General features: G+C 45.7%; 6 non-coding genes across 6 annotated transcripts; 2 read left to right on the forward strand and 4 right to left on the reverse strand.

Moving 5' to 3' along the window:
• Nucleotides 1-154: 154 nt before the first annotated feature.
• Nucleotides 155-236, reverse strand: trnas-aga (transfer RNA serine (anticodon AGA)). The gene has a single exon. It is a non-coding gene; the product is annotated as a tRNA-Ser (tRNA).
• Nucleotides 237-2,682: 2,446 nt separating this feature from the next.
• Nucleotides 2,683-2,764, reverse strand: trnas-uga (transfer RNA serine (anticodon UGA)). Its single transcript has one exon. It is a non-coding gene; the product is annotated as a tRNA-Ser (tRNA).
• Nucleotides 2,765-4,450: 1,686 nt separating this feature from the next.
• trnas-uga (transfer RNA serine (anticodon UGA)) lies at nucleotides 4,451-4,532 on the forward strand. The gene has a single exon. It is a non-coding gene; the product is annotated as a tRNA-Ser (tRNA).
• Nucleotides 4,533-7,817: 3,285 nt separating this feature from the next.
• Nucleotides 7,818-7,899, forward strand: trnas-uga (transfer RNA serine (anticodon UGA)). The gene has a single exon. It is a non-coding gene; the product is annotated as a tRNA-Ser (tRNA).
• A 670-nt stretch (nucleotides 7,900-8,569) lies between these two features.
• trnas-uga (transfer RNA serine (anticodon UGA)) lies at nucleotides 8,570-8,651 on the reverse strand. The gene has a single exon. It is a non-coding gene; the product is annotated as a tRNA-Ser (tRNA).
• Nucleotides 8,652-11,097: 2,446 nt separating this feature from the next.
• On the reverse strand, nucleotides 11,098-11,179 carry trnas-uga (transfer RNA serine (anticodon UGA)). The gene has a single exon. It is a non-coding gene; the product is annotated as a tRNA-Ser (tRNA).
• Between the last annotated feature and the right edge of the window lie 1,196 nt (nucleotides 11,180-12,375).

The following is a 12,375-nucleotide window of genomic DNA, read 5'->3' on the forward strand; positions in this document are numbered from 1 at the left end:
AAAGTGAAACTACTGTGGTAGTTTCTGCCTCACAGGAACACAAAGCAGATGAACTCTGTCTGTGGAGCTGAAATGTCTACATCAACAAACAAAGTGTGACTTTGTCTTCAGTGAAGCTACTTTCCACCAAAGAGTCACTCCCTATCAGAAAGCTCGTTGTTGGCAGGGTTTGAACCTGCGCGGGGAGACCCCAATGGATTTCTAGTCCATCGCCTTAACCACTCGGCCACAACAACCTGCTGCTCCCCTGAGAGGACTCTCCACCTGAGATCATGAAGACATTCAGATCAACGTCAACACATCTTCACCTCACGTGCTCACTGACTGGCTGCAGTCTGGTACAGAGGAGATAAATAAGGTTATTTAAGCTGTGATTATTTAGTGGAGGGCTGTAAGATACAAACTGATGATACAAACAGTGTAGAAACCTTCCAGACTGACTAAGAAAGGTCCTGGTCCTGAACTGTCACTGTTTCATACATCTGTCAGTCTTGTTTCCTGACATTGTTAAATCTTGTCATGTTGCTTTTTCACTCCATTCATGAGGACAAGAGATGAAAAACAAATGTGCAGAGAGTAAAAAGACCGGGTCCCGCTGTCTCACTCAGGCTGCACTACAGCGTCTATTCACAGGCGCGATCCCACTACTGAGCAGCACGGGGGCTTTGACCTGCTCCGTTTCCGACCTGGGTCGGTGCGCCCCTCCTTAGACGACCTGGTGGTCCCGGGCTCCCCCAGGAGCACCATATCGATACCGAGCTTAGTGCGGACACCCGATCGGCACAGTCCGCTGCAGCTCAGAGCTCCTGAGCTCAAACGATCCTCCAGCCTCAGCCTCCCGGTAGCGGGATTACAGGCGCGCGCCACCGCACCCGGCGAGAGACAGCTCTCCTCATCGGGCTTTTGGTGGCTGCAAACGGGACGTCATCACAGGGCACAGCGCCACCTAGCGGGGGAAAACCGTGCAACTGCAGCGTTGGAGGTTCATCAGTTAAACTTCCCCAACAGGTGCAGCAAAATCAGCAGACAAGGGTTTGTCAGTGGTGTCAGGCTCAGAGGTGGCTGATTGCAAACTGTGGTGAATGAAGGAGGAATTTGGCATAAGCTGCAAACATAAACAGTGTTTAGTTGGATTATAAAGACAAGAATGAATGGCATGAGCCCGGCCGCAGAAGGATCATGCGTGGAGAAACTGACATATTGAAGAGGGCAGGGCTTGGTTTATTTGGAGCTGAGGCGCAGGGGATGGAGTCGGTGAGGAAACATGTTGTAGCTAGATGTGAAGGTGCACTGCATGGATCACAGTTCAGGGAGGATCTAGCTGCAAAAATAGAATAATACATCTCAGGATCTAGAGTTCCCCAGCATGTGCCTTGGTTGAATCGCTGCAAGCATCCGGCAGCTTGGGATGCAAAGACAATGTGGTACGCGTAGAAGACATTGTCACCGAACCGCAAGGCCAGATCAAGAGGTGTGGGTGTCTGTTAGTGAAGTCTGTGGATGGAGGTGGTTTTCAGAGTCTGAAGGTGGAGGCTGGGCCATAATATATCTGTTAGCTCATCCCAAAGTGGATAATGGATGAAAATTAGATGGAAAAATCTGTGGATCCTCTGTGCTCAAAGATGATGTTGTTTTATATGATATATCCCTTCTATCTTATATCTGTGTGCTGTTTGTCACAAGGCAGGTGTTTTAAGTGTTTTAAGTCCTTACAGTGTGTTTTTTCAGGCTCTAGTAGACTTTTATACACTTTTCCTTCCAAATCTTCAACCTGAAATTTTCCTGCAGAATTGAATTTTTTATAGTTAAAGTCCTCTTTTATAAAGCAAATCAAACTGCATGAGAAATTATCACAATGACATTTATATTTATAGAAGAGTCTTTCGACCATTTGAAGTCATCTGTCATGAATTTCCGTGTAGATTTTTACTGTTAAGACTTCATCATTCAGATAAACTGCAGTGTCGTCGCAATAATAAATATCATTTTCATTATACGTTTGACGCTAATCGTCCCCATTGAAACCCTCTAAATACTATTCAACTATACCTCACCATCATCCCGTCCTTTTCGATGTCACACTGAGTTGCATAATTTAGCTTTTATACTTCTATTATTTGGTTCATCCTTATTGTTAATGCTTTAAAACAGCAGATCATTACAAAACACTGTGCTTTGAATATACAGATGTGATCAGTTTCCTCCAGATGTACTGAATATCAACACAAACACAAAGTGTAACTTGGACACCATTTGTACACATGCAGTTGTGATCTGTGACTGACTACAGTTTGATCCAAACGTTCACCTTCAGACATGCAGACGATGGAGACTGAATCCAGAGACTCGGACATGAAGAGCATGTCTCTACCACTGAGACACATCCTCCTACAGACATGACACATCAGTGTTCACCCTATGATTCAGTCTGTGATACTGTGTGACCACTCAAGATAAACCTCCTCTTTCTACGGGAAGAGCCTAACTGGTTCTCTTTATTATCCTGATTAGAAACTGATTTTCACTTTAAAGTGAAACTACTGTGGTAGTTTCTGCCTCACATGAACACAAAGCAGATGAACTCTGTCTGTGGAGCTGAAATGTCTACATCAACAAACAAAGTGTGACTTTGTCTCCAGTGAAGCTACTTTCCACCAAAGAGTCACTCCCTATCAGAAAGCTCGTTGTTGGCAGGGTTTGAACCTGCGCGGGGAGACCCCAATGGATTTCAAGTCCATCGCCTTAACCACTCGGCCACAACAACCTGCTGCTCCCCTCAGAGGACTCTCCACCTGAGATCATGAAGACATTCAGATCAACGTCAACACATCTTCACCTCACGTGCTCACTGACTGGCTGCAGTCTGGTACAGAGGAGATAAATAAGGTTATTTAAGCTGTGATTATTTTGTGGAGGGCTGTAAGATACAAAGTGATGATACAAACAGTGTAGAAACCTTCCAGACTGACTAAGAAAGGTCCTGGTCCTGAACTGTCACTGTTTCATACATCTGTCAGTCTTGTTTCCTGACATTGTTAAATCTTGTCATGTTGCTTTTTCACTCCATTCATGTGGACAAGTGATGAAAAACAAATGGAAAAATATCTGGATCCTCCGTCCTCACACTTTGTGCCTTTTTATTTCAGCTGTTTTCAGCAAAAACCTCTAATAATAAGCCTTAATAAATGAAGTGTTTTGACACAACAGATGAATAATAATATGAATAAATCAACACATCAAAAATATCAAAAAGGAAAAATATCACAGATCACAGCAACGAAAACAGATTAATGGGTGGGGGGGAGCTTATTGTCACGATCCATTCATTGAATATCAGCCATGATGACCAAGTCTTCTCTAAATGGACTCATGTTGACAGTTATGATGCAGCCGGTGAGATTGTCGTTTTCAGCAGCGCGCTCACATCAGCACGTTACAGACGAGGACTGAACCTGTTGAACTACCAGATGGAGACATTTCAGCTGTGAGCTTCTCTACTTCATTACAGTAACAGGAATAAACCCACCTTGTCAATAAAGTATGTCTTTATAATCCAATTAAACACATCTTATGTTTTTGCAGCTTATGCCAAATTCCTCCTACATTCACCACAGTTTGCAATCAGCCACCTCTGAGCCTGACACCACTGACAAACCCTTGTCTGCTGATTTTGCTGCACCTGTTGGGGAAGTTTAACTGACGAACCTCCAACGCTGCAGTTGCACGTTTTCCCCCGCTAGGTGGCGCTGTACCCTGTGATGACGTCCCGTTTGCAGCCACCAAAAGCCCGATGAGGAGAGCTGTCTCTCGCCGGGTGCGGTGGCGCGCGCCTGTAATCCCGCTACTGGGAGGCTGAGGCTGGAGGATCGTTTGAGCTCAGGAGCTCTGAGCTGCAGCGGACTGTGCCGATCGGGTGTCCGCACTAAGCTCGGTATCGATATGGTGCTCCTGGGGGAGCCCGGGACCACCAGGTCGTCTAAGGAGGGGCGCACCGACCCAGGTCGGAAACGGAGCAGGTCAAAGCCCCCGTGCTGCTCAGTAGTGGGATCGCGCCTGTGAATAGACGCTGTAGTGCAGCCTGAGTGAGACAGCGGGACCCAGTCTTTTTACTCTCTGCACACTTGTTTTTCATCTCTTGTCCACATGAATGGAGTGAAAAAGCAACATGACAAGATTTAACAATGTCACGAAACAAGACTGACAGATGTATGAAACAGTGACAGTTCAGGACCAGGACCTTTCTTAGTCAGTCTGGAAGGTTTCTACACTGTTTGTATCATCACTTTGTATCTTACAGCCCTCCACTAAATAATCACAGCTTAAATAACCTTATTTATCTCCTCTGTACCAGACTGCAGCCAGTCAGTGAGCACGTGAGGTGAAGATGTGTTGACGTTGATCTGAATGTCTTCATGATCTCAGGTGGAGAGTCCTCTCAGGGGAGCAGCAGGTTGTTGTGGCCGAGTGGTTAAGGCGATGGACTTGAAATCCATTGGGGTCTCCCCGCGCAGGTTCAAACCCTGCCAACAACGAGCTTTCTGATAGGGAGTGACTCTTTGGTGGAAAGTAGCTTCACTGAAGACAAAGTCACACTTTGTTTATTGATGTAGACATTTCAGCTCCACAGACAGAGTTCATCTGCTTTGTGTTCATGTGAGGCAGAAACTACCACAGTAGTTTCACTTTAAAGTGAAAATCAGTTTCTAATCAGGATAATAAAGAGAACCAGTTAGGCTCTTACTGGTTCATCTTGAGTGGTCACACAGTATCACACCTGCAATATTTCCTAGTTTGAAAAAAAATGTCCAACATACAACATCAGGCTACAGTTTGATCCAAACGTTCACCTTCAGACATGCAGACGATGGAGACTGAAGCCAGAGACTTGGACATGAAGAGCATGTCTCTACCACTGAGACACATCCTCCTACAGACATGACACATCAGTGTTCACCCTATGATTCAGTCTGAGGAAATATTCCAGGTGTGATACTGTGTGACCACCCAAGATAAACCTCCTCTTTCTACAGTAAGAGCCTAACTGGTGTACGTCTTTATTATAAAGTGGAAAACGAGATTGATTTTCACTCTAAATATGAGGCAGTTTTTGCCCCACTAAAAGATTTCTGCCTCACATGAACACAAAGCAGATGAACTCTGTCTGTGGAGCTGAAATGTCTACATCAGGGGTGTCCAAACTTTTTTCACTGAGGGCCACATACAGAAAAACATACAAAGGGCTGGGCCACTCACTAGAAGTGAGCTATATTGCTAACTTTAATCCACTAGAGATGATGTATATCACCTCACCTCTGATGGATTAAAGTTGGCAAAATCAATCAAATGTAGGTAAATTCTGCTTGATAACTGAATATGATTCAAGAAAAAAAAAACAGCCTTTCCATTAGTGGGCTTTCATTTATTAGTTGTGGTACAAGCCGGTCTTTGCCTTGTAGGCTCTTGTTCAGTGTGTTCAGGTGATCAGTGAGATCCACTAAAAATGCCCTGCCCCTGCACCCCCCTGCCCCCCCCCGCACCAGCACCAGCATCAGCATCAGAGAGGGAAGCTTTAAATAGTCTGTGCTAGAGCCCTGGTGCTCCAATTAACAGCCTTACCTCCACTTTCTTGACCCTCGGCGGACACCGTAGAGGCCATTCCTTTGCACTCGCCTGTCCCAGCTGGAGCTCCATCCGTCGTACCTCAACACAGCTCATCCCATTTAACTCCCATCATGCCAACTGCATCTGGCACAGCTTCAAAAGCATCCTCACCCGTCGTGTCTGAAGGTGAACATGGCACAAAATATGTAAAAACAGGACATATTGATTTTAAAAAAAAAGCAGATTAGATGTGAATATTGATCGAGGACAACTGATATGATTCTCACCGAACATTTCTTTTCTGCATTTCAAGGTTAAACTCCAGCTCAGCTTTTTATTGAATCACTCTGCAGCAGCTTTTCTAACCCAAAGACTTTTGAAGAAAGGAATGAATTCAGATTAATCTGTTCTCAGTATAAACTGAAGTTAAGCTGTGTCCATTATAAATTACAGTAAGAAGGTTATTTTTTAAAATGCCATGAGCATCTGTGTGACTCCTCCCTGTCCTTCAGTGCTTGGTGCTTCACAGAAACCTCCCAAATCTGAGGAAGAGAGGACCAGAGATTTAACAAAAGGATCTGTGAGGAACATTTTGTTTTCAGAGTGAACAAGACCTGAAGAAAACTAAGAAGAGGAACCCTCATGACATTAATAATATTGGTGAAGATTGAAAAATATCTTCACATGCATTACTTCAAGTAATGTTATCACAGTGTAAAAGTCCTGCATCCATATTAGGACCTCAGTTAAAGTACATTAGTGAAGTAAAAAGTATAAAAAGCAAAGCTTCTTGTTATGCAGGAAACCTTCAACTACTTATTATACTGTCTGCTATAGTTTAATCAATAATAATGCATCATTTTATAAAAAGATGATATCATTTATATAGAAGGTCACACAGGTGATCTCACTCACACTGATCCCTGTGTGAGGCTGTGTGTGCTCTACAAACTGTCCTTAAAACCCATTTCTGTTTCCCTTCTGCTGATTTTGCTGCACCTGTTGGGGAAGTTTAACTGATGAACCTCCAACGCTGCAGTTGCACGGTTTTCCCCCGCTAGGTGGCGCTGTGCCCTGTGATGACGTCCCGTTTGCAGCCACCAAAAGTCCGATGAGGAGAGCTGTCTCTCGCCGGGTGCGGTGGCGCGCGCCTGTAATCCCGCTACCGGGAGGCTGAGGCTGGAGGATCGTTTGAGCTCAGGAGCTCTGAGCTGCAGCGGACTGTGCCGATCGGGTGTCCGCACTAAGCTCGGTATCGATATGGTGCTCCTGGGGGAGCCCGGGACCACCAGGTCGTCTAAGGAGGGGCGCACCGACCCAGGTCGGGAACGGAGCAGGTCAAAGCCCCCGTGCTGCTCAGTAGTGGGATCGCGCCTGTGAATAGACGCTGTAGTGCAGCCTGAGTGAGACAGCGGGACCCAGTCTTTTTACTCTCTGCACACTGTTCAACAAACAGCCGAGACCACAACAAGCTCTTATGAGTCACAGCAGCTTCATCGCTGCTCCTTCATCTTCTGCTGTCCAGGAAAAACCTTCACCAAGCTGCTGCTGCTGCGTCTCTTTGTCATACAGCGCCTCCACCTGGAGGACAGGAGCAATGAGCACCAGTCACACCACTGATGGATGGATGGAAACACACACACACACACACACACACACACACACACACACACGACAGACACATCTTCATCATCTTTATGCTCTGTCTCACACACTCTGACTCGTGAACGCTGCTCAGTACAGCAGGAGGGGGTTGAGGCCTCAGTGGTCTTCTGTCCACATTTCTCCTGACGATCTGAACAGCAAACCAGTGACCTTCCAGCCAGAAGCTCGGCCAGCTTTATAACAGACGAGACTAAAAAGTCTCTGCAGGCTCAGAAAAGTTGTTTGAGCTTCTGCATCCAGATGAACTTGTTTCCCTGCAGAGCTACGAAATATAAATACAGGTTCTGTTGGTGGAACTTTGCTGGAGTTTGCAACAACTGTGTTCACATTTCCAGGACCTTTCTTAGTCAGTCTGGAAGGTTTCTACACTGTTTGTATCATCACTTTGTATCTTACAGCCCTCCACAAAATAATCACAGCTTAAATAACCTTATTTATCTCCTCTGTACCAGACTGCAGCCAGTCAGTGAGCACGTGAGGTGAAGATGTGTTGACGTTGATCTGAATGTCTTCATGATCTCAGGTGGAGAGTCCTCTCAGCGGAGCAGCAGGTTGTTGTGGCCGAGTGGTTAAGGCGATGGACTTGAAATCCATTGGGGTCTCCCCACGCAGGTTCAAACCCTGCCAACAACGAGCTTTCTGATAGGGAGTGACTCTGGTGGAAAGTAGCTTCACTGAAGACAAAGTCACACTTTGTTTGTTGATGTAGACATTTCAGCTCCACAGACAGAGTTCATCTGCTTTGTGTTCCTGTGAGGCAGAAACTACCACAGTAGTTTCACTTTAAAGTGAAAATCAGTTTAATTCAATCCTGTAGAAAGAGGAGGTTTATCTTAAGTGGTCACACAGTATCACATTGAATCATAGGGTGAACACTGATGTGCCATGTCTGTAGGAGGATGTGTCTCAGTGGTAGAGACATGCTCTTCATGTCCGAGTCTCTGGCTTCAGTCTCCATCGTCTGCATGTCTGAAGGTGAACGTTTGGATCAAACTGTAGCCTGATGTTGTATGTTGGACATGTTTTTTCAATCTTAGGAAATATTGCAGGTGTGATACTGTGTGACCACTCAAGATAAACCTCCTCTTTCTACAGTAAGAGCCTAACTGGTTCTCTTTATTATCCTGATTAGAAACTGATTTTCACTTTAAAGTGAAACTACTGTGGTAGTTTCTGCCTCACATGAACACAAAGCAGATGAACTCTGTCTGTGGAGCTGAAATGTCTACATCAATAAACAATGTGTGACTTTGTCTTCAGTGAAGCTACTTTCCACCAAAGAGTCGCTCCCTATCAGAAAGCTCGTTGTTGGCAGGGTTTGAACCTGCGCGGGGAGACCCCAATGGATTTCAAGTCCATCGCCTTAACCACTCGGCCACAACAACCTGCTGCTCCCCTGAGAGGACTCTCCACCTGAGATCATGAAGACATTCAGATCAACGTCAACACATCTTCACCTCACGTGCTCACTGACTGGCTGCAGTCTGGTACAGAGGAGATAAATAAGGTTATTTAAGCTGTGATTATTTAGTGGAGGGCTGTAAGATACAAACTGATGATACAAACAGTGTAGAAACCTTCCAGACTGACTAAGAAAGGTCCTGGTCCTGAACTGTCACTGTTTCATACATCTGTCAGTCTTGTTTCCTGACATTGTTAAATCTTGTCATGTTGCTTTTTCACTCCATTCATGTGGACAAGAGATGAAAAACAAGTGTGCAGAGAGTAAAAAGACTGGGTCCCGCTGTCTCACTCAGGCTGCACTACAGCGTCTATTCACAGGCGCGATCCCACTACTGAGCAGCACGGGGGCTTTGACCTGCTCCGTTTCCGACCTGGGTCGGTGCGCCCCTCCTTAGACGACCTGGTGGTCCCGGGCTCCCCCAGGAGCACCATATCGATACCGAGCTTAGTGCGGACACCCGATCTGCACAGTCCGCTGCAGCTCAGAGCTCCTGAGCTCAAACGATCCTCCAGCCTCAGCCTCCCAGTAGCGGGATTACAGGCGCGCGCCACCGCACCCGGCGAGAGACAGCTCTCCTCATCGGGCTTTTGGTGGCTGCAAACGGGACGTCATCACAGGGCACAGCGCCACCTAGCGGGGGAAAACCGTGCAACTGCAGCGTTGGAGGTTCATCAGTTAAACTTCCCCAACAGGTGCAGCAAAATCAGCAGACAAGGGTTTGTCAGTGGTGTCAGGCTCAGAGGTGGCTGATTGCAAACTGTGGTGAATGAAGGAGGAATTTGGCATAAGCTGCAAACATAAACAGTGTTTAGTTGGATTATAAAGACAAGAATGAATGGCATGAGCCCGGCCGCAGAAGGATCATGCGTGGAGAAACTGACATATTGAAGAGGGCAGGGCTTGGTTTATTTGGAGCTGAGGCGCAGGGGATGGAGTCGGTGAGGAAACATGTTGTAGCTAGATGTGAAGGTGCACTGCATGGATCACAGTTCAGGGAGGATCTAGCTGCAAAAATAAAACAATACATCTCAGGATCTAGAGTTCGCTGCAAGCATCCGGCAGTTTGGGATGCAAAGACAATGTGGTACGCGTAGAAGCCATTGTCACCGGACCGCAAGGCCAGATCAAGAGGTGTGGGTGTCTGTTAGTGAAGTCTGTGGATGGAGGTGGTTTTCAGAGTCTGAAGGTGGAGGCTGGGCCATAATATATCTGTTAGCTCATTCCAAAGTGGATAATGGATGAAAATTAGATGGAAAAATCTGTGGATCCTCTGTGCTCAAAGATGATGTTGTTTTATATGATATATCCCTTATATCTTATTTTAATATGGATAGATGAGCTGTGTGCTGTTTGTCACAAGGCAGGTGTTTTAAGTGTTTTAAGTCCTTACAGTGTGTTTTTTCAGGCTCTAGTAGACTTTTATACACTTTTCCTTTCAAATCTTCAACCTGAAATTTTCCTGCAGAATTGAATTTTTTATAGTTAAAGTCCTCTTTTATAAAGCAAATCAAACTGCATGAGAAATCATCACAATGACATTTATATTTATAGAAGAGCCTTTCGACCATTTGAAGTCATCTGTCATGAATTTCCGTGTAGATTTTTACTGTTAAGACTTCATCATTCAGATAAACTGCAGTGTCGTCGCAATAATAAATATCATTTTCATTATACGTTTGACGCTAATCGTCCCCATTGAAACCCTCCTAGAAATACTATTCAACTATACCTCACCATCATCCCGTCCTTTTCGATGTCACACTGAGTTGCATAATTTAGCTTTTATACTTCTATTATTTGGTTAATCCTTATTGTTAATGCTTTAAAACAGCAGATCATTACAAAAACACTGTGCTTTGAATATACAGATGTGATCAGTTTCCTCCAGATGTACTGAATATCAACACAAACACAAAGTGTAACTTGGACACCATTTGTACACATGCAGTTGTGATCTGTGACTGACTACAGTTTGATCCAAACGTTCACCTTCAGACATGCAGACGATGGAGACTGAATCCAGAGACTCGGACATGAAGAGCATGTCTCTACCACTGAGACACATCCTCCTACAGACATGACACATCAGTGTTCACCCTATGATTCAGTCTGTGATACTGTGTGACCACTCAAGATAAACCTCCTCTTTCTACGGGAAGAACTTAACTGGTGGACATCTTTATTATCCTGATTAGAAACTGATTTTCACTTTAAAGTGAAACTACTGTGGTAGTTTCTGCCTCACAGGAACACAAAGCAGATGAACTCTGTCTGTGGAGCTGAAATGTCTACATCAACAAACAAAGTGTGACTTTGTCTTCAGTGAAGCTACTTTCCACCAAAGAGTCACTCCCTATCAGAAAGCTCGTTGTTGGCAGGGTTTGAACCTGCGCGGGGAGACCCCAATGGATTTCAAGTCCATCGCCTTAACCACTCGGCCACAACAACCTGCTGCTCCCCTGAGAGGACTCTCCACCTGAGATCATGAAGACATTCAGATCAACGTCAACACATCTTCACCTCATGTGCTCACTGACTGGCTGCAGTCTGGTACAGAGGAGATAAATAAGGTTATTTAAGCTGTGATTATTTAGTGGAGGGCTGTAAGATACAAACTGATGATACAAACAGTGTAGAAACCTTCCAGACTGACTAAGAAAGGTCCTGGTCCTGAACTGTCACTGTTTCATACATCTGTCAGTCTTGTTTCCTGACATTGTTAAATCTTGTCATGTTGCTTTTTCACTCCATTCATGAGGACAAGAGATGAAAAACAAATGTGCAGAGAGTAAAAAGACTGGGTCCCGCTGTCTCACTCAGGCTGCACTACAGCGTCTATTCACAGGCGCGATCCCACTACTGAGCAGCACGGGGGCTTTGACCTGCTCCGTTTCCGACCTGGGCCGGTGCGCCCCTCCTTAGACGACCTGGTGGTCCCGGGCTCCCCCAGGAGCACCATATCGATACCGAGCTTAGTGCGGACACCCGATCGGCACAGTCCGCTGCAGCTCAGAGCTCCTGAGCTCAAACGATCCTCCAGCCTCAGCCTCCCGGTAGCGGGATTACAGGCGCGCGCCACCGCACCCGGCGAGAGACAGCTCTCCTCATCGGGCTTTTGGTGGCTGCAAACGGGACGTCATCACAGGGCACAGCGCCACCTAGCGGGGGGAAACCGTGCAACTGCAGCGTTGGTTGTTCATCAGTTAAACTTCCCCAACAGGTGCAGCAAAATCAGCAGACAAGGGTTTGTCAGTGGTGTCAGGCTCAGAGGTGGCTGATTGCAAACTGTGGTGAATGTAGGAGGAATTGGCCATAACCTGCAAAAACATAAGATGTGTTTAATTGGATTATAAAGACATACTTTATTGACAAGGTGGGTTTATTCCTGTTACTGTAATGAAGTAGAGAAGCTCACAGCTGAAATGTCTCCATCATGGACAATGTCTCCCACCACCTACACGAGACTGTAAGAGCCCTGGAAAGCTCCATCAGTGACAGGCTTCGTCACCCACGATGCTCCAAAGAAAGGCATCACAGGTCCTTCCTCCCTGCTGCCATCAGACTTTACAACCAAATCTGCTCCCAGTAGACCAAAGACCAAGAAAAAGGAACAAGTGCAATATTTCATATATATTTATATATTT

The sequence above is a fragment of the Pempheris klunzingeri genome, chromosome 12 (genome assembly GCF_042242105.1).
Source record: "Pempheris klunzingeri isolate RE-2024b chromosome 12, fPemKlu1.hap1, whole genome shotgun sequence".
NCBI lineage: Eukaryota > Metazoa > Chordata > Actinopteri > Acropomatiformes > Pempheridae > Pempheris > Pempheris klunzingeri.